This window comes from Antedon bifida, chromosome 6 (assembly GCF_963402885.1).
Source record: "Antedon bifida chromosome 6, ecAntBifi1.1, whole genome shotgun sequence".
Lineage (NCBI taxonomy): Eukaryota > Metazoa > Echinodermata > Crinoidea > Comatulida > Antedonidae > Antedon > Antedon bifida.
In genome coordinates, this window is record NC_136231.1 from 338,119 (window position 1) to 365,497 (window position 27,379).

At 31.6% G+C, this 27,379-nt stretch overlaps 1 protein-coding gene across 3 annotated transcripts in view; it reads right to left on the bottom strand.

The window, feature by feature from the left end:
• Window positions 1-8,908: 8,908 nt before the first annotated feature.
• The window catches only part of LOC144845842 (hyalin-like), a 30,823-nt gene continuing 12,352 nt past the window's right edge, over window positions 8,909-27,379 (bottom strand). Inside the window, exons 13-14 of one of the 3 annotated variants that reach the window (XR_013612600.1) lie at window positions 14,806-14,873; window positions 8,909-9,429 (exon numbers count right to left, since the gene is read on the bottom strand). The gene's annotated coding sequence lies outside the window, so the exon portion shown is untranslated. Of the gene's footprint in view, window positions 9,430-14,565; window positions 14,874-24,692; window positions 25,864-27,379 lie in introns of those variants that run through there. The other 2 variants (XM_078703300.1, XM_078703299.1) reach the window with 2 other exon arrangements.

The following is a 27,379-nucleotide window of genomic DNA, read 5'->3' on the forward strand; positions in this document are numbered from 1 at the left end:
CAAATGCTACAGTAATTTTCTGCAGGCCTACAATAAAATCATCCCACTCAATCAAGGATCAATGATTTTGAGGGCTTAAAAATAAAGTGCTGAATATAACTTAATGTTCTACCTATTGTTGCCTATTTTCAAAAACAAAAAGCGCCTTCCACCCCTTTCATCACTTCGGTCCGCCTATATTTAATGATTGTTTCCATTCATAGAAAATAATGACTAAATAAAGATAGTCAGATTTTGAATTAAGTTTGGAATAAAAGTAAATAGGTTGATAGAGATGTGACTAATTGTTTTAACATAGTGTTGATAATGAAAATACTTGATAATATAAATACTTACCAATGACAATAACTTTAAAATTACAACTTCCAATATTACCATCAGTATCAGTAACAGAACAAGTAACATGAGTTGAACCAGCATTAAATAATGAACCAGAAGATGGAGTACAAGTAGCTGACAGACCATTATCAACATTGTCAATGACTGAGGGATCATCCCAGGTCACTGTAACTTGGGTTGAGTCTGTGAATCTAGCTGGGTCATCAGGGCATACAACATTGGGGTTCCTATTGTCTAAAAAAAGTTGTTGAAACATGGCAATTATGGTTGATGTTTAGCTGATGATGATTACAATTTACTCCTTTTAATGTATATAATATTAACTATAAGAAAAAGTTAATTATAATAAAGATGTTTTGAAAGATCAAACAAGAAATACTGCAGTTTGGATCTACTGTACCCTGTGAATTTAGGAAAACCATTACATATCAACTATCAAACACATCATACTGGACTTACGATTAACAGTAACTTGAAATCTACAGATTCTTGTATTATCATACCAATCTATTGCAGTACAAGTAACATCAGTGGAACCAACATTAAAGAAGGAACCAGATGGTGGATCACAAGTAGCTGGCTGGTCAGAATTAAGGACTGAGGGGTCATTCCAGGTCACTGACGTTTGGTCTGTAGTTGTATCTTCTTCTATGTCATTAGGGCAGGTCACTGTGGGTGCACTATTATCTGCAAACAAAGAATCACCAATTATAGATCTAAATTTGTAATGTAGAAATATAACTAGTGTAAATACCACAATTTATTTCAACATTCTATTCACAATATTAAACCAGATCAGGTATATAAATAAGCCAAATACAGAATAGAAGTAATGAATGAGTTTTTTTTTTTTTCTCAATTCAATGAATACAAAACATTCATTTTTGTTAATTATGTGAATAACTTGAGTTTAGGGCCTACAACATAGACTTGTGTGAGGGCAGATTTAGCATTAGGAAAAATTGTGAGAGAGATACTGATCTTATTCTGTTTTTCTTAATAATTCCACTCATCATATATCAGTCTCCAAAAATTCTAGTAATTTATGATCTATTCATGAGTGCCATTTGAATGGCTGAGCAAATAAGTAACGCTATAGGATTTTGGCCATGGAATAGATGATTATCAATCACATTTTTGTCACCAGCCTACGTGTAACCAAAAATGTAAAATTATTTTTAAAATAATATTATATATTCATTGTCATCATTATATTATATAAATTTTATTAAAGAGTTTTGGACCAAAATAAGTATTGTTTAAAAGGTAACAATCACAGAGAATGGTCTTTTAGAAGTATGATCGTTAGAACAAGAAATGTCTTAAGAGATTATATGAATTTACATTAGCAGCATTTACCATCTATAAACAAAAGGTAGTGGCTGATGCTACAAATAGTGGATATTGTGATTTATGGTTATCCTTCAAAAGAAGTATTCTAATAAGAATAAAATGTGACATTCATTATGAAAGAGAGAAAGGTAAACAAAATGGAAAAAAATTTGAATATTATTACAAAATTTGTCAGTATTTAATAAGTTTTTAAAAATCACATGATAATAGATCGACATTTAAAATGTTCAGCTTCCGAGTTATATGTTTTACATTTTATATTTTTATCTTTTATTTATGTATAATGTATAGTATTGACGATGTACATACTTATTTTATTATATTTGTAAGAATGAAACTAATATATATTTAAAAAAGCATATAAGAAATGAAACAAAAACAGCAATTTCGGTAGCAAACAAACGTTTATAATACAGTATGTTTACAAGGTTAAAACATAAATGTCTTTTTTTCTCTGTATATGTACTGAAAAGGCAATAAAGGTGAGTGTATCTCACAAAAAAAAACAAATGCAAACAAATTACCAAATAGCATGTGATAATTCACCAATCAAATAGCAAGAATTATTTAACTGACAACAAATGTAAAATAGTGACAATGTTTTAAAAGTTAGCTAAAGATGAATAAAACATTCAATCATGACTTACAACTCTTTAATATTAATTTGTAAGTTATTGAGGTTACCATACTGTAGTTGCATGAGTATTTTTATTTACTTACCATATAAATATATGGTAAATTCACAGCTTCCTGTGTTTCCAGCGCTATCAGTAGCAGTACAAGTTACATTAGTGGAAGCACCTTGAAATGATGAACCAGAAGGTGGAGTACAATTAGCTGACAGACCAGTATCAACATTGTCACTGACTGAGGGGTCATTGTAATATACTGTAGTAATGCCTGTACTTGTGTATGCCTGTCTATCACCAGGACAAACAATAGTTGGGCTCTCATCATCTAGTATAGTAAAAATGAATAATTATAAAAATAAATAAAATATATTTGTGTACTGTATTATAACTTTTTATGATTTAATAGTTCGCTCAACTAGTGTGCCATTCAGTTTAAACAAAAACTACTGTAAAATACTTATTTAGATAGGGGAAAATAAACATAACCTTCATGCAAAGATATATACTTTGATGTGTTTAATTTAAGGTGTGGCTTCATGCACAAAATTTCTGTTGTTTTCTTTTTGCTTTAGCAATCTCTTTGTGACCATTATATTAGGAAAGTGGGTGCCTGTTTCATTGTTTTTTTGTAAATAATTACATTAAGAGAGTAGCTTCTTCTTCTTAAAAAACATCCATTGAGATAAGCTGACTCAATCTTCATTTACATTTGTAAACCTCTCCAAGGCCATTAAAATCTTTTTAAACTTTACTGAATATTCATACACAGTTTGCTGCAACTTGTGTATGTGTTTAATGTAAATAGGGACTGTTCTGTAGGTTCAAGCAATACATACCTACTGATATTAATTGTAGGATAAAAGTACAAAAAACAGTAATGCCAGTGCTATCAGTGGTAGCACAAGTTACAGAATTAGAGTCATCAGTAAAGTATGAACCAGATGGTGGAGTACAGGTGGCTGTCAGGCCAGTGTCAACATCATCAGTTGCTGTTGGTGGATCCCAAGTCACTTGGATGGAGGAGGATGTTCTTACAACAGAAATATCCGGACAAGTCAATACTGGTGATAAAGGAGCTATAAGAAAGAAGAACATATCTGTTGTATACTATAAAAAATCATCATTATGGCCGGGTATCTAGTATACTCTGGTGACTTATTTCTGATTAAATCATTAGTCTGTACATGTTTTTTATTACTCAAAATCTTGAGTGTTGGAAGTGTGTATTGACCTACTATATACTGCGACGACAGGGGGGGTCGCAAGACTATCTTAAAGGCCCATTTACACTAGGGCGATAACGATCGACGATAAATAGATAAACATGCATTTTTCTTGGATAAAACGAAAGAAATTAGAATAGTTTTCGTTCTAGAACTACAGGATAATCATGTACTGTATGCTATATTTGATAAAAATAATATTTTTGAAAATCCAATCAAATGACGTCATGATCAATAAAACAATAAAATCGTTGTATTGTAATGATATTATTGCTCTTACTAATCATGACGTCATTTGATTGGACGTGTGGAAATATTATTTTCATCAAAGGCAGCATAGATGATAATCCTATAGTTCTAGGATGAAAACTTTTTAAAATTCTTTTGTTTTAGGTATGAAAAATGCATATTTATCTATTTATCGTCGATCGTTATCGCCCTAGTGTAAATGGGCCTTAAGAGGGTTGTCTAAGAATAACAAGGTTGTAGATACTGAGTATTTATTATGCTGAATGACACCCCTAGCTAAACCTTTAGTTCACTGGAAATTACACTTTTTAGCATGCTAGCAAACAGCAATACAATCGTACCCTATTTTTTCTGCCAGTAAAACTTGCGCGACTAAAATAAATTTTTGCCATTTTTTCGTTAAATGCAAACATCAGAGAAAGTTCCCAATGAAGGTACTTCTGGTACGGTAATAAATTATAATGACTATAACCTAATAATGCAAATTAAGTAATTAATAATAAAGTTAGACAAAAAATGAAGTTTCTTCTATAAATATCGAGTAAAACGTTAATTTGCAAAAAGAAGCAAAAACACTGTTATTTCAGATAAGTTCTAAACATCCGTAATTACTATGGAAATTTGGCCTAATATTACGGATGTAAATGAAGATAGGGATAGGGTACACGGAAGGGTACTACTACACGGAAATACAAAATTATGAAAAATGGCCTTAAATTTTAGAAAACTCCTGGTGTAAATCTAATCTAATCATTTGCTGTGCGCAATATATGGCATTCACGTGGCATTTTAAGTGCGGATATAAAAGTGACGAGTTCAAATCTAGTTTATATCTTCTTTTAAATTTTTTAAATACCTTTTTATAGCTTTTGATGTTAAATTTTCAATTTTAGAATTGTCTTCGCCACTGCCAATTATGATTTTAATAAATTTAAATGGACTGATAAAATAGTTTTATTAATTTACTTCCATATACACGGCCTTCACAAACAACGATCTCATTACTTCTCCTTTGAAATAGAATGACAAAGCGTCCAATTACATCTGGGTACCATCTGTGATAAGTGCTTGAACCAATGGATCCAAGTTGGTTACTGGCATCTAAAGGTGAATCTGTACTATTAACAACATACACCTCCATGCCAAAATTAGTTTCTAAAAAAAAAAAAAGACTTTCAAGTTAAATCAACTAGTGTAGTAATAATCAATAGGTCATGTTTAACATTTAAGATTAAAATATAACCAAGTGAAAGTTAGATGATAATTTTTTATTGCATTTCACACTGGCCTCAGTTGGCAAACAATCACTTTGACTGAAGATCCCTGCTACAAAATGGGAAAAACACAACCATCAACAAACATTAAGATGTTGAGGAAAAGGCCTCCGTGATAAATATCTACTTGACATTGTCGCTTGTGAAAGACGTCTTCTACACTCAAAAACATGACCAACTAACAATTTTTCTAGCCATTTAAAAAAATATTCATAATGGAAAATATAACAAAAACTACAATTTCCAACCCCACCTCAAAATTATCCACTCAAAACTATAAACAGTTAACATAATCAATAAACAATAAATGTTCTTGTTTTTAACTTCAAACATGCACTAATATTCTGTACTGTAAGTTTCTTCAAAAAGAAACAATAATCAACAAATCAGAGTACTTGAATTGAACTGTTTTGTACAAAAAGTCTCCAAAACAGGTTTCTTCTTTTCAATGTCAATTTTTTTCAAACATAGTTTTCAAAGAACCAGATATTTAGTGGCACATCAAAGTGTACAGTTTTGAAACAGTTGACAGAAAAAGTTAAAATATCAATGTTATACCTTCAAATCCATAAGCTGTATAAATACGAATATTGGTAATGCGATGCAGATCACCTAAATCAACATACCAATAAGGGTTCTGGTTTCCTGAAACTAAAGATAACAAACAATTCACAATTCTTTGTAATTATTAATTAAACAATTAAAGTGTTTAATCCACAATTAATTGAAAGTACATTTTCTAAAATCTGTTTAATTACTCTTGAACAACCATTTACATCGTTTTATGCCTGTGTAAACATAAACTTGGTATAAAACTACATAGTAGAGGGATTCAGATACAATTCTTCTCCTTTGTTGGATATGATTTATTATAACGTTTTTTATATTTCTACAACCCCAATTAATGAAGATGAACCATACTTAATAAAAAAAGAATTATTATTTGACTTTATAGAATTGAACTTTAATTTGAAGGAAAATACAAACAAACTAAAAGACTGATTAAAGAATAAGATCACAAAGAGTTTAACATGTTCCCCAACAAAAACCAACAAGTCGTTTGATGCTACAAAAGGAAGAAGACATTTATTTTAGCAGCCCAAAAATGTTTGTTACAAATAAGTCTACACTATCAAACTAGTTTGAAAAAAGTGTGATGTGCCCAAATATGGTAGTGAGTGATATGCCCAAATATGGTAGTGAGTGATATGCCCAAATATGGTAGTGATAGGCCCAAATGTGATAGTGATATGACATCATCGTGTCCATATGGGCATGTCACATTTTTTTGTCACATAAAGTTTGAAAGACAGAGCTTAACTGTAAATAATCAAAATTTAAGGTGAGCTATACTCAGATTGTACTTACCAACTGTACGTGAACATGAACCATCATTGAAATTCCTATTAAAATAGATACCATCAACAGCTAAACCAGCATCATATGTTATACCATCAGAGGAATAGGTTGTGCTCTGGTATGCAGGCTTGCCATATGACACATAGCCTTTTACAAAATAAAAAAAAACCCAAACTGACACTGCATACAATGTTAACTATTTACATTATAATTTTTAATTATTGAAACATTATGTATTTGATATGAAAGATTATATATGAACAAACAGACTAGGTCAGTCAGTGAATTAAAGGGCTTTACAATATTTTCAATATTGTACATTGTCTTATAATGCGTAATTCTAAATTGTATAACATAAATATTTTGTTAAGAGAAACAACATATCTGCTAAAGTAATAATGCAGATTTGTGGATAATGATGACTATCCAAATTTTAAACAACATGTAAAAAACAAATTGGCACTGATTTATACATGTTTTTATTCATTTAGTTTAGTTGCAGTGATTTTTTTTGTCTAATAAATTTCTTTCTTAATAATTATACCAATCACATTTTTAAATTTAATTCTATACAAATGCATTCTTCTAATATTTCTTCGTAATATTTTATATAAAATGAAATTCTTCAAAACAAATAAATCCATCCATGATGGATTTGAACCGTAAGGCCTATCTATCTTTTCTTACAACTAGGTATACTGAATGAATGTGTCCCGCTATGTACTCAGCCTAGCATGTAAAAAGAGACTATAGCAAACAATTTAGGCCCTTTAATATCATGGTTACCATTCCCTTTAGTAGCCCTACTCACTCCTAGGCGTTCTCTGCGATGAACATATGAAGAAGCATTGTAGAAATACCAAAATCAGCGTTAACATCATCCTTCTTTATTAAACAATGTTTTTTAATAATATTTTTATTAGGCCGAATATTATCGAAAGTTATTTCCTTGTAGTGGTATATTTCCGCCCTCATAAGTTCAAGAAGTTTAAACATGGATCAATTCATTTATCAAGGTCCACGTCAAGGTCACAACATAATGATACCAGAAATGGCTTCTATTATTGGGTAAATCGCTCGTTACTTCTAGAATGTTTACTCGATGGTATATAAAGTTGGTTCGTACTTTCGGTACTGATTTTAACCACCTCATGTAACCCTGTTTACTAATTAAATTGAGTTAGATAATTAGTTATTGACAATTTAGAATTTAGGTTCAACGATTTTCCCCAATAGCAGTGGCGTATCCAGGATTTTGAAGTCGGGGGGCCCGGAATTGCCAATTTGCCGACAAAATTAGTGTCATTACCTGTACATAGGGCCTACACCCCGATATACACCTGATCAATATATGTTCTAGGATTGATGTTCCAAATTAAACATTATCTGTTAGTATGTTGTATTAATATTACAATAAAAAAAGAATTACGAAAATCGGACTTGTAGTTTTCGAAATAGGGTCTAAAACATCGCCGAAAAAGATTGTTTTTAGCCACGAAAGAAGTAAAACCATTTGCGGCCGGCCTCAGTCGACAATTCTATTAACTACGCCATTTTTGGTTTAAATAATTACATATGATTACGTTTTTTAGTAATTTATTTTATATATCACCCATTGGAAATATCAATAAAACATGTTATTAAATGCTTATAAAATATAAAAAGTTGTTTACTTAACGGAATTCGGACAAATTCATTGCTCTAACTTTGTGTATAACGAGTGTATGTACTCGCGCGAGAGAAAACATTCCGCTGCGGGTGATTCGCACCCACCAATCAAATCAAATCAGCCAGAATCCAAAATCATTCAACCGTGACCAATGCCGATACTCGCGGGAAAGCTCAGCTTTGATTGGCTAACGATGACATCATATCACACAATGGTGGTTTTGTAGTTGAGCCTCACGGAATATTATGTTCCAAAAATTAAATACATGGATATTTTTTATGGTATGTGTGCTTTTTCTTTAAAAAATTTGAATAATAAAGGCCTCATATCGAGAAAAAACCGGGTTTTTGGCACTTATATATCTTAGAGAAAAAAGCACATGGCATGTGGAACTATATAATCTTAGCGTAGGAAGGCATACAAATCCCAGGTCAACTGCAAAAACAATGTTGAATAGGATAAGGTCACCGGACCGTTCAAAGACTTTTTGAGAGTAAACAATCTAGCGCGTACGGCCGTACGTGTAAGATGAGAAGATATTTTAACCTAATTTTTTACGTGTTTGGTTAGATGTAATGAAAATAAAAAATAGTTGATCTGAAGGGAATAATATGATATGTAAATAAACAAACACTCAAAAGAATTATGTTTACAGTACAATTATTGTCAGAATAATAGTTTATTCTCATTTGCTTAACTTTATTTTTTTTCCCGGCACCTTTGTTTGCCGACGGACGCGATGATGTGCCGACGGACGCCACTGCCCAATCTTTATTAAAATTAAATATTTTCTGTTTATTATATAAACAAACATACGTTAGGTTTATTTATTATTCTATTAACCCATTTATTATTATTCTATTTTTTCAAATGGTAAAATCAATATGTTGGCATAAAGTTTGCTTTGCGGTACCGTAGCCGTACACCGCGTATATAATATCAACTTTATTAAAATTATATAGTTTCTGTTTATTATATAAACAAACATACGTTAGGTTTATTTATTATTCTATTAACCCATTTATTATTATTATTCTATTTTTTCAAATGGTAAAATCAATATGTTGGCATAAAGTTTGCTTTGCGGTACCGTACACCGCGTATATAATATCAACTTTATTAAAATTATATAGTTTCTGTTTATTGTATTAACAGATACACGTTTAGCAAAGCGTCTAAAATTTGAAGAACCCAAATGACAATGCATGCCGGCACTCCTTCATGTTTAAAATTCTAATAATTTTGCTTTTGAAATTTTCAGTCGTTGTTGACATCAGGGAAATTCATCGAGTAAATCCTCAAGAAATCGTGTTTCTGCTCCTTCAAGCAATCTAAAAATATGAGAAAGTAGAATAGATTGTTATCGTATTTGTAAATGTTCTTAATGATTGATAAACGTCTAATATTAAGTCAATCAACCCCTCTTTCGAAAAAAAAATCCAAGTATTTATCCACAATGATGTGTGTGTCTGTAATATTTAATGCGTCTTATGTGTCAAAAACATGACTTGGTAGGCTAAGTATACTATGAAGCGAATTGGCGAACATTAAAGCTCAGGTACAGGCATGAATTTTAAATATAATATCTGGTTAATTGTACATAAATCAAATATTTGTAACGAAAAAACATGAATTTCCCTTAATATGGTCAAATACAAATTTTGGCAAAATTCTGCCATAAAACCCATTTATTATTAATCTATTTTTTTAATGGTGAAATCAATATGTTGGCATAAAGTTTGCTTTGCGGTACCGTACACCGCGTATATAATATCAACTTTATTAAAATTATATAGTTTCTGTTTATTATATAAACAAACATACGTAAACACACAAACATACATAAATCAAATATTTGTAACGAAAAAACATGAATTTCCCTTAATATGGTCAAATACAAATTTTGGCAAAATTCTGCCATAAAAACCAGGAAGACTTTTTTTCAGTACTTAGGTAGTTTAACCTAATGTAATAACATGTCTGGTGACTCCCTAGAAGGTGAAAAAAGATGGTGGATATACGGTGGATAATTTTTGCTATAGCATGAAAAAAAAAATCTGAAGTTGAATAAAAATACCAGAAATGTAAAATTCAAGTTATAGTACCTATATTTAGTCATCTGATAACATTTTTTACCACGTTTATTTTTCATAGCTTTTTAAAATGCCTCTCTATTTCCAAAATTTGTATACAAACAAATAGAGATTTTACTGTGTAATTTGAACTATTTGAACTGATAAGAAAGTGCTTATTTTCAACAAGCTCGTGTAACACAAATAAAATCCCAAAAATTATGAAACATAGGGGAAACTATAGATCGATAATTATTGGAATGTATGATCAATAGAAATGTTTTGCCCGCACCTGGCCTTTAAGTATAGCATAGGCCGTGTTACAACCGCTAATGTAGAAAACGCCAGCTAATGTCGAAACAACCGTTAATGCAGAACAATCCACCGCTAATGTAGTAAAACATCCAGCTAATGTAGTAAAACATCCAGCTAATGTAGAAACACCAACAGCTTATGTAGTAAATAAAAATCAACACCAGTTAATGTAGAAATGGTCAACAGCTTATGTAGTAACCAAAATTGCCTCCCAGCTTATGTAGTTACTATCGCCAGCTAATGTAGAAAATGTTATATATTTTACAAAAATGACTAAATCATGGGCAAATGCATCGATCTTTACTTAGCTATTCTTTCCACCTCTCGTAAGCAACCAACTTTCTAAAACGACCATATTTTTTGCCAACAGAAATGGGTTCATGACACAAAAATAATGCAAAACAAGTCACCCAGATCTGTTGTTTGTGATAAACAGCATTGTACAAATAACAAAATCAGTGTGAGCATCATGCTTTTTTTCATCCAATGAGTTTTTATTATTTTGTGATGAAATTAAAACAGAATTGTTCAGCAATATATTGTTGTTGTCAATTAATCATCAACGCAGACATGTCAATAGAACAATCAGACTGCGCATACGATTTCTACATGGCTGCGTTTTGTTGGCAACAGTGCTTTAGTATAGGCAAGCGTGTTGGAAAATCGTCACCGTCGAAGCATATCCTTCTATTCCTTAATCCGAGATTTGATAGAGAAATCTATAAATAGATCCTGTACATTCTTTACAGTGGAAAATATTTCCTGGTATTATTGTGCCGTCATACATTTATAACTAAATCACTAGGCTCGGATATAAGTTAAATAAAAATTGGTAATACCTCCCATATATACGCAATACATACACAATTTTGCGTATGTGATGCACAAATGTGATTAAAATCGCGTATTCTTATGAGATATTTAAGCCATTTGTGCCGTGTTCAAAGTACATGACTCAACTACACGAAAAAAAACAGTACTAAATCCCCTCCCATCCAAAATTCTGTGAATCCAAATTCTGACTTCACTAAATGAGCAACATTTTCTTGTATAAAGAGGGATAAAGAATAAACCTTCTAAACTGAGTCCATAATACACAAAATTAGCTCATATTTTTTTCATAATTTATCACTCATTCTTTTTATTATTATGTATTGCTTTTTTATTCAGTTGACAAGAAAATAAAAAACTCAAACATTTTAAACTAAATTTATATTTTTATTATAAGATGAAAAAAGCATAAAACAATGTTTTTAAAAATTAATATCTTTGATGCATCAAATGCTTTGTTTATGTATTTTATGCACATAAACACAATAAAGAATATTGTATGGCTCAGAATAGACCCAGGTACTATATTTTTATTTATTTGTGCCTTAGCAATTGTTTTCAATTTAATATTGATTTAAAACTAATATTACGTTAATTATTAAAAATTTTATATGACCTTATTTCGAATTACTTTGTACAAAGCATTACTTATTTAATTTGATATAACCTGCTGAGATTGAATAGTATAAAAATTCTTATTAGTTACATTGTATACATTTATATTAGTTGACAATGGATTACCCTGGAAAACTGAGTACTTTATTACAAATATTATATTAAACCTGTTTTTTAAGCTTCGCTTGGATAAGAGGTACTGAGTCTTGAAAGGCCAAGACTTAACTTGTGTTAATCGTAGTTTATTAGTTTTTTTTTATATTTTTTATTTCAACTTTATTTATAGAGGGTAACCCTTCCAGCTGAACCCGCAGGCCAGCTGATATTCAGGGGCCCTGAAATGACAAAATATATAAAACTATACTTAACTAATACGAATCTACTATATACATTTAAATTTAAAACTATTATATAAAAAAATAATTATCCAAAAAAAAATTCAATTAGACAATTACGATAAAATGTGTTTTTTAAAATTAAATTTAAACGAGTTAATATTGGTACATTCTTTCAAAACAGAAGGTAATACATTATATAAAATACAAGCAGAATAAATAAAGAGCGCCGGAAACATTCCAATTTAACTTTGGGTACCAGTAAGTCTCCCCTGGAAGCAGCCCTAGTCCTCATAGAGTGTATCGGAACAGTGGAAAATCGTTGGGTGATGTAAGGGGGGGGGGGGGCAATATTGTTCATGGCTTTAAAAGCTAGGCAGCCTACCTGGTACTGCACCCTCTGTGACACATTCATGATGTGTAGAGATGTTAGAAGAATGTGAGTGCTGGTGCGAGGCGGAGCTTGAAGAACTACACGCATAGCGCGATTTTGAAGTTTTTGAATCTTATTAATGTTTGTTTTACTTCCGGTGCCCCAGAGAAGAGCACCGTAGTCAATGTGTGGTAAAATTAATGTGTTGTAAAATAAATGTGCTGTACGTTTGTCAAGATATTTTCTAATTCGTGCAAGTGTGTGGATTTTGAAAGAAAGTGTAGAGCTCAACTTACTGACATGGGTATGCCAGTTAAGTTGATTGTCAATGTGCACACCTAAGTGTTTGTGGTTAGTTACTACTTTGATCGGTTGTGCAGCAATCGATACGTCTATTGTTTTGTGTTTAAGCCGCTGAGGGACGCCAATTAACATCGCCTCAGTTTTGTCAGTGTGTAATGATAATCGGTTAGAGGTGAGCCATGTGTTAATTAGTGAGAGGTCAGAGTTGATGTTTCTGTTAATTATATGTATGTTAGAGTGCGAATAATAGAGGGTGGAATCATCAGCATAAAGATCAAGAGTGCCATGTTCTGGAACAGTGGCAAGATCATTGATGTAAATTGTGAATAACAAGGGTCCAAGAATGGACCCCTGAGGTATACCGTGTGTTATGGTGAGAAAATTAGAATAAGTGTTTTTGAATTTAACTGTTTGAGTGCGGTTAGTTAGATATGATGTGAACCACTCGATGCCAGATGAGGATACACCACACCGAGTCAATTTTCTAAGCATGATCTTGTGGTTGACCGTGTCAAAAGCTTTTCTTAAATCTATGAAAACTGACCCGGTGAGGCAACCCCCATTCATAGCATCGAGCCAGTTGTCACATGTGTTAGTAAGTGCTGTAGTGGTAGAGAAGTGTTTCCTAAAGCCTGATTGGTTATCTGAGAGAATGTTCTGTGCTGTAAGATAGTCATAGAGTTGGATATGAGCAGCGCGTTCAATGATTTTAGAGAGGATTGGTAAAACGGATATAGGTCGATAATTGTCGAGTTCGTCCTTGGCCCCACTTTTATATATGGGAACAACTTTGGCGATTTTTAGGTCATTTGGAAAAATACCAGATGAAAGTGAAAGATTACAGATAAATGTCACAGAAGGCGCAATAACAGGGGCTGCCAACTTGAGCAATTTGATAGGGTAACAATTTACTCCAAGCGACGTTCCACAGTCCAATCGACTAAGCTGCTCCAGGACAGACTCACAAGATACCCTCTGAAAATCAAATTGAGAATCAAATAAAGGTAAGTAAGAACATGGATCAACATTATTAGCTGCAAGTGCATTGTCAAGATGAGTAGCTATATTTACAAAATAATCATTATATGCATTACTAATTTCATTTTCATTACAAGAAGCATGACCATTGATCCTAACAGAAGATGGCAACCAGTTAGACTTTGATGAGATCAAATGTTTCATTCCTTTCCACATCTTGCTGGTGTCATTCGCAGATTCAATTAAAAAGTTCCTATAATAATTAACTTTTGACTTTCTACACATTTTATTAATCTGATTTCTTAATTTTTTAATTTGTAACCATAGTTCAGCTTGACCGTTTGGTTTTGCCTTTGACTTTAATCTATCACGTTCGTGCATCAGAATCAATATGTCATCACGACCTTTTAACCACAAGGGCAAACTTTTTTTAAAACGTTTCGTTTTTTCTGGAGCATTGACATTAATTACTCCACCAAGGAAATTGTGAAGAACTTTTAAACAGACGTTCACGTCATCAAGTTGAGGAATTATGTTTAAAGCCTGGTTTAGCGACAAGGGTTTATTTTCCCGTTTTCACTTGTTTTTTTAGAGCTCTTCGAACTTTTGTTCAATTGACTATTAATTTTAAACCATTAACCATTCATTTTTATGAGTAAATATAGTTGGCAATAGATTTCCCTGAGTATTACAAATATTATATTTATTTGGATTGCCTGCTAAGATCAAATATTCCCTACCCTTACATTATTAGTTTATATCTGAATAGTATTAATATATTTATTTGTGTATAGTTTTCTAGTAATATCTAAGAATTATTCTTGATGATCTATAGAGATGTTGACATAGTGATCATCATCATGATAATAAAAGAATCCACTAAACTCTTTAAAATGCATCCAACTTCATAAATGAACATCTAGAAGTCCAGGTGCTTCTAATTGCTCACAAGCCTTAAGAAAAATAATTAAAAAAAAAACGGTTTTACTGTTATGATAATTGTTAATACAGTAAATTAAAGATATATAATATATATATTACCAGGGATTTAGGAAGATGTTGCCTAAATCTGACATAACTGTGAAGATTTGTAAAATTGGTACAATTACCATTTACCATTACTCTAGAGCTTAAAAGGCGGAACACCTGTTGCAGGATTGATGAGATCAATCTCTCATTGGTGAATGGTACGAATGCTTCAGAAAAATTCAGTACTTTTATAAAGTTTCATGATGTTTGTGTGAAAGAGTATTTGAGTAGCTCTAAAGCTCTGTCCACACTATCAAACTAGTTTGACAAAAAAGTGTCCAAATATGGTAGTGATATGACATCACATTTTTTTGTCATAAATGTTTGATAGTATAAAGAGCTTAACAGTTGTATAAACAAATGTATTCATAGATATTGCCTGTTTACCAATTATTTTGTTACCCATGTTTTTTATATTATTACATATTTTAGGATCATCGGACATATTATTAACAACATTTTAGGCATGATAGCTAATAACTATTATGTCTTTATACTTACTGTACTTGACTTCTAGTACCCATGGCTACATTCGATTTACAGATTTTCATAAATATCATCCTGTTGTGACTCATTCACATCTTCATAGATATTGTCAGTGGGCATCGCATAGTTTTCATCATCTGCTTGATTATGTGTTGTTTCCATGGCAGCATTGTTGTAAGTAAAGTAAGTCATAATCATCTGTTCGGAATTCTCCATGTTTTTCTTCATAGAAAAATACAACCTATAATAAAAGTAAAGTTAGAACATTGTGTGTTACTATGACTTCTTTAAAGAAGTATGTATTTGTTTTTTTTTCTTTTTTTTGTGTTTTTTTAGTAATACTAATAACAATTAAAGTTTCACCATTGAGTGCTTATACACCTGAATTGATCTAAAAGTGCAATAATATGTTAGTGCAAAAGTGAAGTTACTATCTACTAGGCAGATTCAGGTAGCATATGATTTGCATATTTGAATCATATGATATTATTTCAACATCCAAAGAAGAAAAAAAATAACATTAGGCCTACACCTTCTTTTGTGTGATTGATTTAATATAATTTTGTGTCAAACAATTTATATATTATTTAAAAACTTCACTCTGTCGAAGCATTACTATAGTATGGATAGTTGCAATTAACCAGGATAAAAATAGTTTTTAAAAATGTTCTCCCTTAACCAATATTAGACAATAAGTCTCTGTCTAGCATACAGGTAGTATCCTCTCGTAATTTGTTGCTAGTGATAGGAGTGACTACAATAAAGATTGATAGCATAATTATTCTAAAATATATTCTTAATAATAGTCACTATAGCAGAAACAAGTAGATTATAGATATTTTAAACCCAAATGCTTTAAAAGTGTTGGATTATTATCTGCTCTGGATATGGACAGTTTTCCATAGGTAATTAATACAACTTGAGTCAATGTAAGATATATTTTTTATTTAAATAATATTCAAGTTAGGTTAGCTGTGTTGTGTATTTAAAAAATGAAGTACAAAAACAACACCTGCAATAAAAGACCAAAACTGGAAACATCACCAAAATGATGACAACAAGAACAATTAGTATTGCTATCAGGTAACCTGGTACTGCAGAATATCCTCCAAAATTAAGTAAAAAAGAATGAAATATTTATATTGTTTAAAAAAAGATAAAATGACCAGCACATTGTGTATTGAATTGGCAAAGTAGGAGAATCTAAAAAATGTAGAAATTTGATTTTCAACGTTTATCTTTATTACTATCATGAAAATTCTCTATGAGGCAGATTTTCTAGATTATATCACCGAAAATTAATAAATAAATGCTATGAAAAATAGTTGTACCAATTATTAATTGTATTGCGTTTGTATGGACAATTTTCTTTATGTTTTGAAATGTTGGATTAAAACTGAATCTAACCATCAAAATTTCCAACATTAATATTACTACAGCATTCTAAAACATCATAGTTTACAAACAAAACTAACAATCTGTACATAGTAAACATGCATACAAGGAGAAGAAAACATAAGAGAAAACTGTATTTGTATCTGTTTCATACTTACCATTGACAGTAACATTAAATTCACAACTTCCTGTATTACCAGCAGTATCAGTAGCAGAGCAAGTAACATCAGTTGAACCAATATTAAATGATGAACCAGAAGATGGAGTACAAGTAGCTGACAGACCAGTATCAACATTGTCACCCACTGAGGGGTCATCCCAGGTCACTGTAACTTGGTCTGTGATTGTATATACTTTAAAGTCATCTGGGCAATCTACTTCAGGATCCGCAGAATCTACAAACAAATTTGGAAAGAGAGAATTTAGAAAGATCGGAAACACAGGTTACAAACCGTGTGACTCAATCTGGTTCTGCTCTGATCTAGGGGAAAGTTTGTTATGCAATTTTGCGATTTTTAAAAATATAAAAACATAGCCAAATTTACGAGGCAATGTACGCTTTACAAAATGAATTGTAAAAAAAGGCTATTTATATCTAGCTACTAAAATCTAGATCTGAACCAATACGTACATTGCAACAGACTCATTGTAGAAACAGCCATAGCGAACTTTGCTTTGTTTGTCATTTTTGTTTTGGTGTTATAAAAATGTGCCAGTGTCCGTTTCTATTATGTACATGTACAAAAACTTTGCTGGACTAATAAAACATGGTATTTGAGTAATCAACTAAAAGTCAACATGTTGATGTTTTACCATTGGTTGCATGTGTTCATCTTGTGTAGTAGAAATACATTTTCAGAATTGTATAGTGAAAGTATTAGGACTGATCTGTTTCTGTTAATTATATTAGATCCCAGCAAATTAAAATTCACTTTACCATTGATAGTAACATTAAATCCACAGCTTCCTGTGTTACCAGTAGTATCCATAGCAGTACAAGTAACAACAGTTGAACCAATATTAAATAATGAACCAGAGGGTGGAGTACAAGTAGCTGACAGACCAGTATCAATATTGTCAGTGACTGAGGGGTCATTCCATGTCATTGTAACTTGGTCTTTGTCTGTATCTTCTTCTTTGTTACTTGGACAGGTAACAACGGGTACACCAATATCTACATGAAATGTTTTACAAAGCAAAACTGTCTGTACATATCACTTTATCATACAGACAGTACTTGGAGGCAATTTTTTTTTTCAAGCTGTAAAGTTTAATTCACATTAAGTATTAAGTTGGAATATTGAATTAAAAATCAGTGATTATATCATTGTGATTGTATCATTGTCATACTAACTAGTGCTACTACTACAAAAGTGATCTATTTGTAAGCTAATGTTATGTATTTTGGAGCAGGTGGTCCGCTCAATGAATATTAAAAAATGGTTCTTTTCATGATGAAAGTGATTAAAAATTGGGTTAAGACTTATAGAAATAAGTTGATTAAGATGAGACTATATTATGTTTCTTCAATAGCTAATATATATATATATATATCAATAGTATCTAGAATATAAGTTAAAACCAAAATAACATTTTTGAAACATATTACAATGTACGGAAACATACCAATGACAAAAACTGTAAATTGACAACTTCCTGTATTACTGTCAGTATCCATAGCTGTACAAGTAACATTAGTTGAACCAGCATTAAATGATGAACCAGAAGGTGGAGTACAATTAGCTGACAGGCCTGTGTCCACATTGTCAGTGACTGAGGGGTCATTCCAGGTCACTGTAACTTGGGTTGAGTCTGTGAATCTAGTCTTGTCATCAGGGCACACTACATTGGGATTTGTGATGTCTAAAAAATAAAACAAACTAAAGTTTACATTCCTTGATGCAAACTTTAATATTATAATTCATATTTTCTAAAAGTCATCCTTATGAATAATAAAGTAGATAATATTTACAATACAACTCATGAATATGCAATGAACCAAAATGACACCTATTCAATATAAATGTCAAAAACTACTTATGTAATACATCACAGAATGTACACCTTCTTCATTGTGTTTTACAATATAACTTGTTATTGTTATGATTAAAGTTTATTTTAAGTTACAAATAGTTTGCAATTACAAAGTGAATTTTGAGAAATAAAATTTAAATATATTCTTACAGAAAAATAGACTTACGATGAACAGTAACTTTAAATGCACAGATTTTCGAATTACCACTCCAATCTGTAACTGTACAGGTAACATCAGTTGTACCAACACCCAACAATGAACCAGAAGGTGGAGTACAAGTTGGTGTCAGACCAGGTAAACGGACTGAGGGCTCCCATCTCACTGACGTTTTGTCTGTGGTTGTATCTTTTTTTATGTCATTTGGGCAGGACATTGTGGGTTTAATGTTATCTGTAAAGCACAATGGGTCACAATTTGTGGGCTTATTATAACCAGTTACAGCAATATACTCTAGTAGATGATATGTATAATATAGTGAAATGAAAAAGCTTTTACCCAATTTACTGCTATTATCAGATAAAAGTAAAGATTATACGAAAAGAATTCACAGTGCAGTATTGAAATAACAACACAAATTCTTGGCTTGGCTTTTGTGCTAAAATGTTTGCTACAAAGTGTCCCTTAAAGGAAGTGGCCTCTTACAAAAGATCGTTGATAAAGGGTTCAATTTTTTATCAAGCTTCTCAAATATATTGTCTACTTACTAGAGAAAATTCATTTACTTACTAACAAAATACACTGTAAATTCACAGTTTCCAGTGTTTCCAGCACTATCAGTAGCAGAACAAGTTATATTAGTTGAAGCAATATTAAATAATGAATCAGAAGGTGGAGTACAAGTAGCTGACAGACCAGTATCTACATTGTCACTCACTGAGGGGTCATTCCAGGTCACTGTAGCTTGGCCTGTCCTTGTATTTACATTTTTATCACCAGGGCAAACAACATTTGGATCCTCATTATCTAGTAAAACAATGTTAATTAAATAAATTTAAGAACCGACTATCAAAATACAAAACCTATGCAAATGCAATAATAACTAGAGGGTACTCCGAGAGTACAAACCTCCGCCTACTGTAAAATTCACACAAACACACACACAAACATACAGGGGTGAAAACATAACCTCCTTGGCGGAGGTAATAAATTGATAACTTGACAGAGTAAAATAAATCTCTAATAAAAAGCATGCAGCATATTATTATTTACATGTAGCTTATACTTGTGCATACTGTTCATTGCGATAATCTCCTATTATCAACATTATAGAGCTTTATATAACATCTAAATAAATTAGATTAATAGATTCCTGTCATTTGATTGGACGATTGTGGGTCACATGATAAAAAATAATATATATAATAATTTATAATAATAGTGTCACTGGTGTATTTTAATCAGTCAGATCAGTCAGTGCGACACCTTAACAACAGCATAACAATAATGCACTCATTGATGGCCCAGAAGAAATGATAAAACATGATTTCACAAAAGAGTCATGGTCAGATCACATGGCATGGCTGGTATTGTGGTTTAATTATTCTGGTGTATTTTTTGCTGTTAAATACTAACATTGATTCCACATCCAACTGGTAAAGATTACAAGATATGCTAAATTTCAAATTATATTTAATGTAATCTTGTTACTTGATTTGGAATAATGTTAAAGCACAACATACCTACTAATATCAATTTTATGGTAAAAGTACAGGCACCAGTTAAACCAGTGCTATCGGTTACAGCACAATTTACAGTAGTAGAATCAGTAGTTAAGGATGAACCAGATGGTGGAGTACAGGTAGCAACCAGGCCAAGGTCAACATCATCAACTACTGTTGGTGGATCCCATGTCACATTTGAGGGTGAGCTACCTACAACATCCCTATCAGGACAAAGCAATGCCGGTGATAAAGGAACTATAAGAAAGAAAAGAATCAGATCTATTACACTGCATATAATAATATAATACCAGAACTGAAGCCTCAGTCACACTGGACTTAATTGTCAATTAACAAAGTTCAATCCGACATTGGCTACATTTGGATTTGATTTACATTTGATGATTAGGTGTATGTTGCTCTACTATACAGTATAGTACCAATAGTCAAATCAAAACCAGTAAAGTTATGTTATTGGTTTTGTTTTTTTATTTTCGAAGGCTATAAAACTAAATTCCTTTTGTTTTAATAATAATAAATAAATAATAATAAATAAATAATAATAAATAAATAATAATAAAATAAATAATAATAAATAAATAATAATAAATAAATAATAATAAATAAATAATAATAAATAAATAATAATAAATATATTATATAAATAATGCAGTTCAACAGATTCAATTACTTCCACGGACACGGACTTCACATACAGTCATCTCATTACTTCTCTGTTGTAACAGAAAGACAAACCGTCCAATTACGTCTTTATCAATGTAGTTATAAGTGTTTGTTGAATCGATAGATCCATATTGGTTACTGGCATCTAAAGGTGAATCTGTACTATTAACAACGTAGACTTCCATGCCAAAATTAGATACTAAAAGAAAAGTTGATGAACTTGTGTTAAGCTCTGTATACACTATCAAACTTTATGTGACAAAAAAATGTGCCTATATATGGACATGATGATGTCATATCACTACCATATTTGTGCATCACATTTTTTTTGTCAAACTAGTTTAATAATGTAGACAGAGCTTAAGGATAAATCAACTGATGACATATATATTTTGTTATTAGCTACCGTCACCATTCATATTTCTGCTTCCAAGAATCGCCCAGCAGGCCCAAGTTAACATATGAATGTGTTTACCTTCAGACTCTTGTGTAATATATATAATGATGGAGCTAATGCTGTGCAGATCGCCTAAATCAACATACCAATAAGGGTTCTGGTTTCCTGAAACTATTAAAGACAACACATTATTAAAATAAATTTACCTTTTCTATAATTATTATAGAATTGGGTTAAAATCAAAATTGTGAGGTTAGCCGTAAAATACTGTGACATGTTTTGAGCTGAAATCAATGCTTAGAGTACTTATATACCAATAACATAGTCCCAATCGTCATTTCAAACCAAAATTACTAAATTTTTGTTATGAAGCTTGGTATGAAAATCTCACCAACTGTACGTGAACATGAACCCATGTTGAAGTCCATATTGGTGTCACCATCAACAGCTAAACCAGCATGATATGATATACCATCAGAGGAATAAGTTGCACTCTGGTATGCAGGCTTGCCAGTTGACACAACGCCTCTTACAAATACTTGAATGATATTGAAATAAGAATATCCTGTCAGTACACTTGAATTTAATGTTTAATTAAAGCTGAGTGCTAATTAACTTTATACATATGGTGTTTAAAAAATCAATGATAAGATGCCTGTCATGCCTGGTATTAAAAAAAATGTTACACAGTCACATGATACATCTTTGTAATCCATTGTCTGATCTTAAATAAGTTAATATATACAGTAGATCTCCTCTTTTGAGACACCTGGAGAAACTTTCCTGTCAAAGGAAATACACTTTACTAAGTCCCTGCAAGTGTCCCATGGGGTTCCTACAGTATACTTTATTATTGTCACGCATAATGAATTTGAGGTCTAGTGGTAGACGTTACCAGTTTGTCACGTTTACAACCACGCATAATGAATTTGAGGTCTAGTGGTAGACGTTAGCAGTTTGTCACGTTTACAACCACGCATAATGAATTTGAGGTCTAGTGGTAGACGTTAGCAGTTTGTCACGTTTACAACCACGCATAATGAATTTGAGGTCTAGTTGTAGATGTTAGCAGTTTGTCACGTTTACAACCACGCATAATGAATTTGAGGTCTAGTGGTAGATGTTAGCAGTTTGTCACGTTTACAACCACGCATAATGAATTTGAGGTCTAGTGGTGGACGTTACCAGTTTGTCACGTTTACAACCACGCATAATGAATTTGAGGTCTAGTGGTAGACGTTACCAGTTTGTCACGTTTACAACCACGCATAATGAATTTGAGGTCTAGTGGTAGACGTTACCAGTCCAACCATAATTTGAGGTCTAGTTGTAGACGTTACCAGTCCATCATTTCTCATACAAAAAGGTTTCGCAACAGCTTTTATCCAGCTGCCATTTGGGCACTGAATGCTTGTCAGTATTCCATACGAGAGTGATGCAACACTTTGAATTGTAATTGTTTTTAGCATGAACCAACCTCATTGGTCAGATATGTGTGGGTTTAGTATGTTAAGAGGATGCATTGACACACAAGTTACAAAATATACGGTATTTGTATTGTCGTCGTAGAATAGGCCTATATTTTACAAGTGACACAAATGAAAATATACTATACCTTGGTACTGGCAGTTGTCCCCTTTATATCCTGTCCCGCATGAACAACGATAGGTATCATCAGTAACATAACAGTTTCCATTATTTTGACAAGGATTGGGTGAACATGGACCTGTGGACACAAATTAATTATTATTATTAAGCTTATAAACAGAAGTAAACAAGTTGAATGATTAACAAAATGAAAACATTTATTACTGTATATGATTGAGTGTTGGATATGAAATTTGGGGAAATTGTTGAGTGAGATTATACACAGTAGGCATACTTTGGAATGGGATTATAATTGGTCAATGGGGGGGGGGGGGGGGTTGATTGGTTTATAATTCATTTCATATATAAAATGGTTTTATTGTGATTATTTGAAAATGATACTTTATATTGTTTATCATTTATCATATTATACTTGAAAATTAAGTACTAAAATCTGAGAAAAATATACAATTGTCCTAACATTAGAACATTTAGAGTTCTCAAAATTATCAGTAATAATAATAATATCAAACAATTAAATATCAAATTCTTAAACTTTCCAAGACAGTTATGGGAAATTTCCATTTCAAGAATATTTAGCATTTGATTATTTGTTGCCAACAGAAATGGATTCAACAAAAATAATGCAAACAACTCACCCATATCCGTCGTTTGTGATGAACAGCATTGTACAAATAACAAAATCAGTGTTAGTATCATGCTTTTTTCATCCATAAGTTTTTAATATTTTTGTTTTCAATTCAACTTTCACTCACTCAATTTTTTTTCTTTCTTTGAGTTCATATAATTATATTCAATTTCTCCTCTCTTCACTCTCCTAGGCTTTTGTTAAGTTCCTGGTTGAGATTTCATAGAGAGTAATCCTATATATATCCTGTATATTACAATGGAATAGATTTCCTGGTATCATAGCGCCCTCGTACATTTTTAACTACAAGTTTGACACATAATTAAACTTTCACTAGACTTTACTAAGTTGTTATTTCCTATAGAGATTTGATAGAGTAATCTATAAATAGATCATGTATATTCCTTACAGTGGCATAGATTTCCTGGTGTAATGGTGCCATCATACATTTATAACTAAATCAGGCTCGGATATAAGTAAAAAAAATTGGTAATACGGTACCTCCCATATATGCTGCAATACACAATTTTGCGTATGTGATGCACAATGTGATTAAAATCGCGTATTTATAGATATTTAAGCCATTTGTCCTGTCTCCAAAGTACATGCCTCAACTACACGTTAAAAAAGAGTATTAAATCCCCTCCCGTCCAAAATTCTGTGAATCCAACATTTGACTTCACTAAAGAAGCAACATTTTCTTGTATAAAGAGGGACAAAGAATAAGCCTTCTAAACTCCACTTTTAATACACAAAATTAGCTCATTTTTTTTCATAATTTATCACTAATTCTTTTTATTATTATGTATTGCTTTTTTATTCAGTTGACAAGAAAATAAACAACTCAAGACATTTTAAACTAAATTTATATGTTTATTATAAGATGAAAAGAGCATAAAACAATGTTTTTAAAAATTAATATCTTTGATGCATCAAATGCTTTGTTTATGTATTTTATGCACATAAACACAATCAAGAATAGTGTATGGCTCTGAATAGACCCAGGTACTATATTTTTATTTCTTTGTGCCTTAGCAATTGTTTCAATTTAACATTGATTTAAAACTAATATTACGTTAATTATTAAAAAATTTATATGGCCTTATTTTGAATTACTTTGTACAAAGCATTACTTATTAATTGATATAACCTGCTGAGATTCAATAGTATAAAAATACTTCTGAGTATTACAAATATTATATTAGTTATTTATTATTATTTTATTTTCAATCTTGAGTACATAACAAAAAGAAACATATAAGTATAACAGGGGAGTAGCGGAAAAGTAATAAAACTGTCATCATGTGATGTGCTTGATCAGCCCCTGTCAACTATAATAAAATGTTAATAAAAGTGTTCTATAAATACAATTGCTATCTGAACATTCTGATCGTATAAAAGTTAAAAAGTTAAAAAAATTCTGATTGTATAAAAGTTCGAAATTCTGATTGTATAAAAGTTAAAAAGTTAAAAATTCAATAGTTGACAACGGATTACCCTGGAAAAACTGAGTACTTTATTACAAATAGTATATTAAACCTGTTTTTAAAGCTTCACTAGGATACTAGAGGCACCAAGTCTTGAAAGGCCAAGACTCAACTTGTGTTAATCATAGTTTATTAGTGTGAAGCCTGGTTTATGTATTTTCCCCTTTTAACTTGTTTTTCAAAGCTCTTTCAGACTTTTGTTTAATTGACTATTAATTTAAAACCATTAACCATTCATTTTTCTGAGTAAATATAGTTGGCAATAGATTGCCCTGAGTATTACAAATATTTTATTTATTTAAGATTGCTGCTAAGATCAAGTATTCCCTTACATTATTAGTTTATATCTGAATAGTATTAATATATTTATTTGTGTATAGTTTTCTAATAATATCTAAACAAGAATTATTCTGGATGATCTATAGAGATGTTGACATAGTGATCATCATCATGATAATAAAAGAATCCACTAAACTCTTTAAAATGCATCCAACTTCAACATCTAGAAGTCCAAGTGTTTCTAATTGCTCACAAGCCTTAAGAAAAATAATATAGAAAAAACGGTTTTACTGTTATGATAATTGTTAATAAATTAATGCTTATATATTACCAGGGATTTAGGAAGATGTTGCCTAAATCTGACATGTACAAGAAATTTGACACAAACCATTACTCTAGAGTTTAAAACACCAGGCGAAACACCTGAATGCATTTCTGTTTAAAAATTCCAAAAACGCACCATCAACAAAATGTGAAGGACCGCCACTTAACGCTGGTAATGGGTCAACATATTAATTTATTTAATTTCATTTATTATCCATAGCAACATACAGAGTAGTATTTAAGGTTTGATTTTGTAATTGCACAAACTGCGGTGTTGCAGGATTAATAAGATGGACCTAATTGCACAAACTGCGGTGTTGCAGGATTGATAAGATGGACCTAATTGCACAAACTCCAGTGTTGCAGGATTGATAAGATGGACCTAATTGCACAAACTCCAGTGTTGCAGGATTGATAAGACTGACCTAATTGCACAAACTGCGGTGTTGCAGGATTGATAAGATGGACCTAATTGCACAAACTGCGGTGTTACCAATTACAGCAATAGAGCAATTACAGACCGATATCTATCTTACCATGTCTATCTAAGATCTATGAGAGGGTAGTATACGATCAGACAATGTCATTTTTACTTAAACATAATATACTTAGCAAGTCGCAATATGGGTTTAGGGAGGGACACTCAACCGAACAAGCACTTCTTCAAACAATAGACACATTGACCAAAGCAATTGATAATAAAAAAATCGTAATAGGGGTCTTTCTAGATCTGTCAAAAGCATTTGACTCTATGAATCATGACATATTGCTTGATAAACTAAGGTATTATGGAATAAGAGGCATTGCTCTAGAATGGTTTGTAAGCTACTTAAGTAATAGGAAACAATATGTAGAAATCAAAGGATGTAAATCTGATTACACAGAGATAACACACGGAGTGCCCCAGGGTTCGATATTGGGGCCGTTATTGTTTCTATTGTATGTTAATGATATGCCTGGTGTATGTACGCAAACAGAAACAATAATGTTCGCAGATGACACCAACGTTTTCTTAGAACATGATGATATTGATACTGCATTTAATATAATGAATAATGAAATACATCGTCTAAGTATGTGGTTCAAAGCAAACATGCTTACTGTAAATGTAACAAAAACGAAATACATATTGTTTAAAGGCAAAACTAAACCAATTGATATTGGCCTAAATAAGCTCAAAATAAACGATGATGTACTAGAACGTGTAGAAAGCATACGATTTCTTGGTATTGAACTGGACCAGTTCCTGACGTTCTCGTATCATGTACATGGCATAGCCACCAAAATTTCTATTATGATTGGTTCCCTAAATAAACTTTAAAAAATCCTTCCCTATAAGGTCTTATTAACTATATACAACTCACTGATCTTACCAAATATATCATATTGTATAACAGTCTGGGGCACTACTGATGCCAAAAACATGAAACGTATCCATGTACTTCAAAA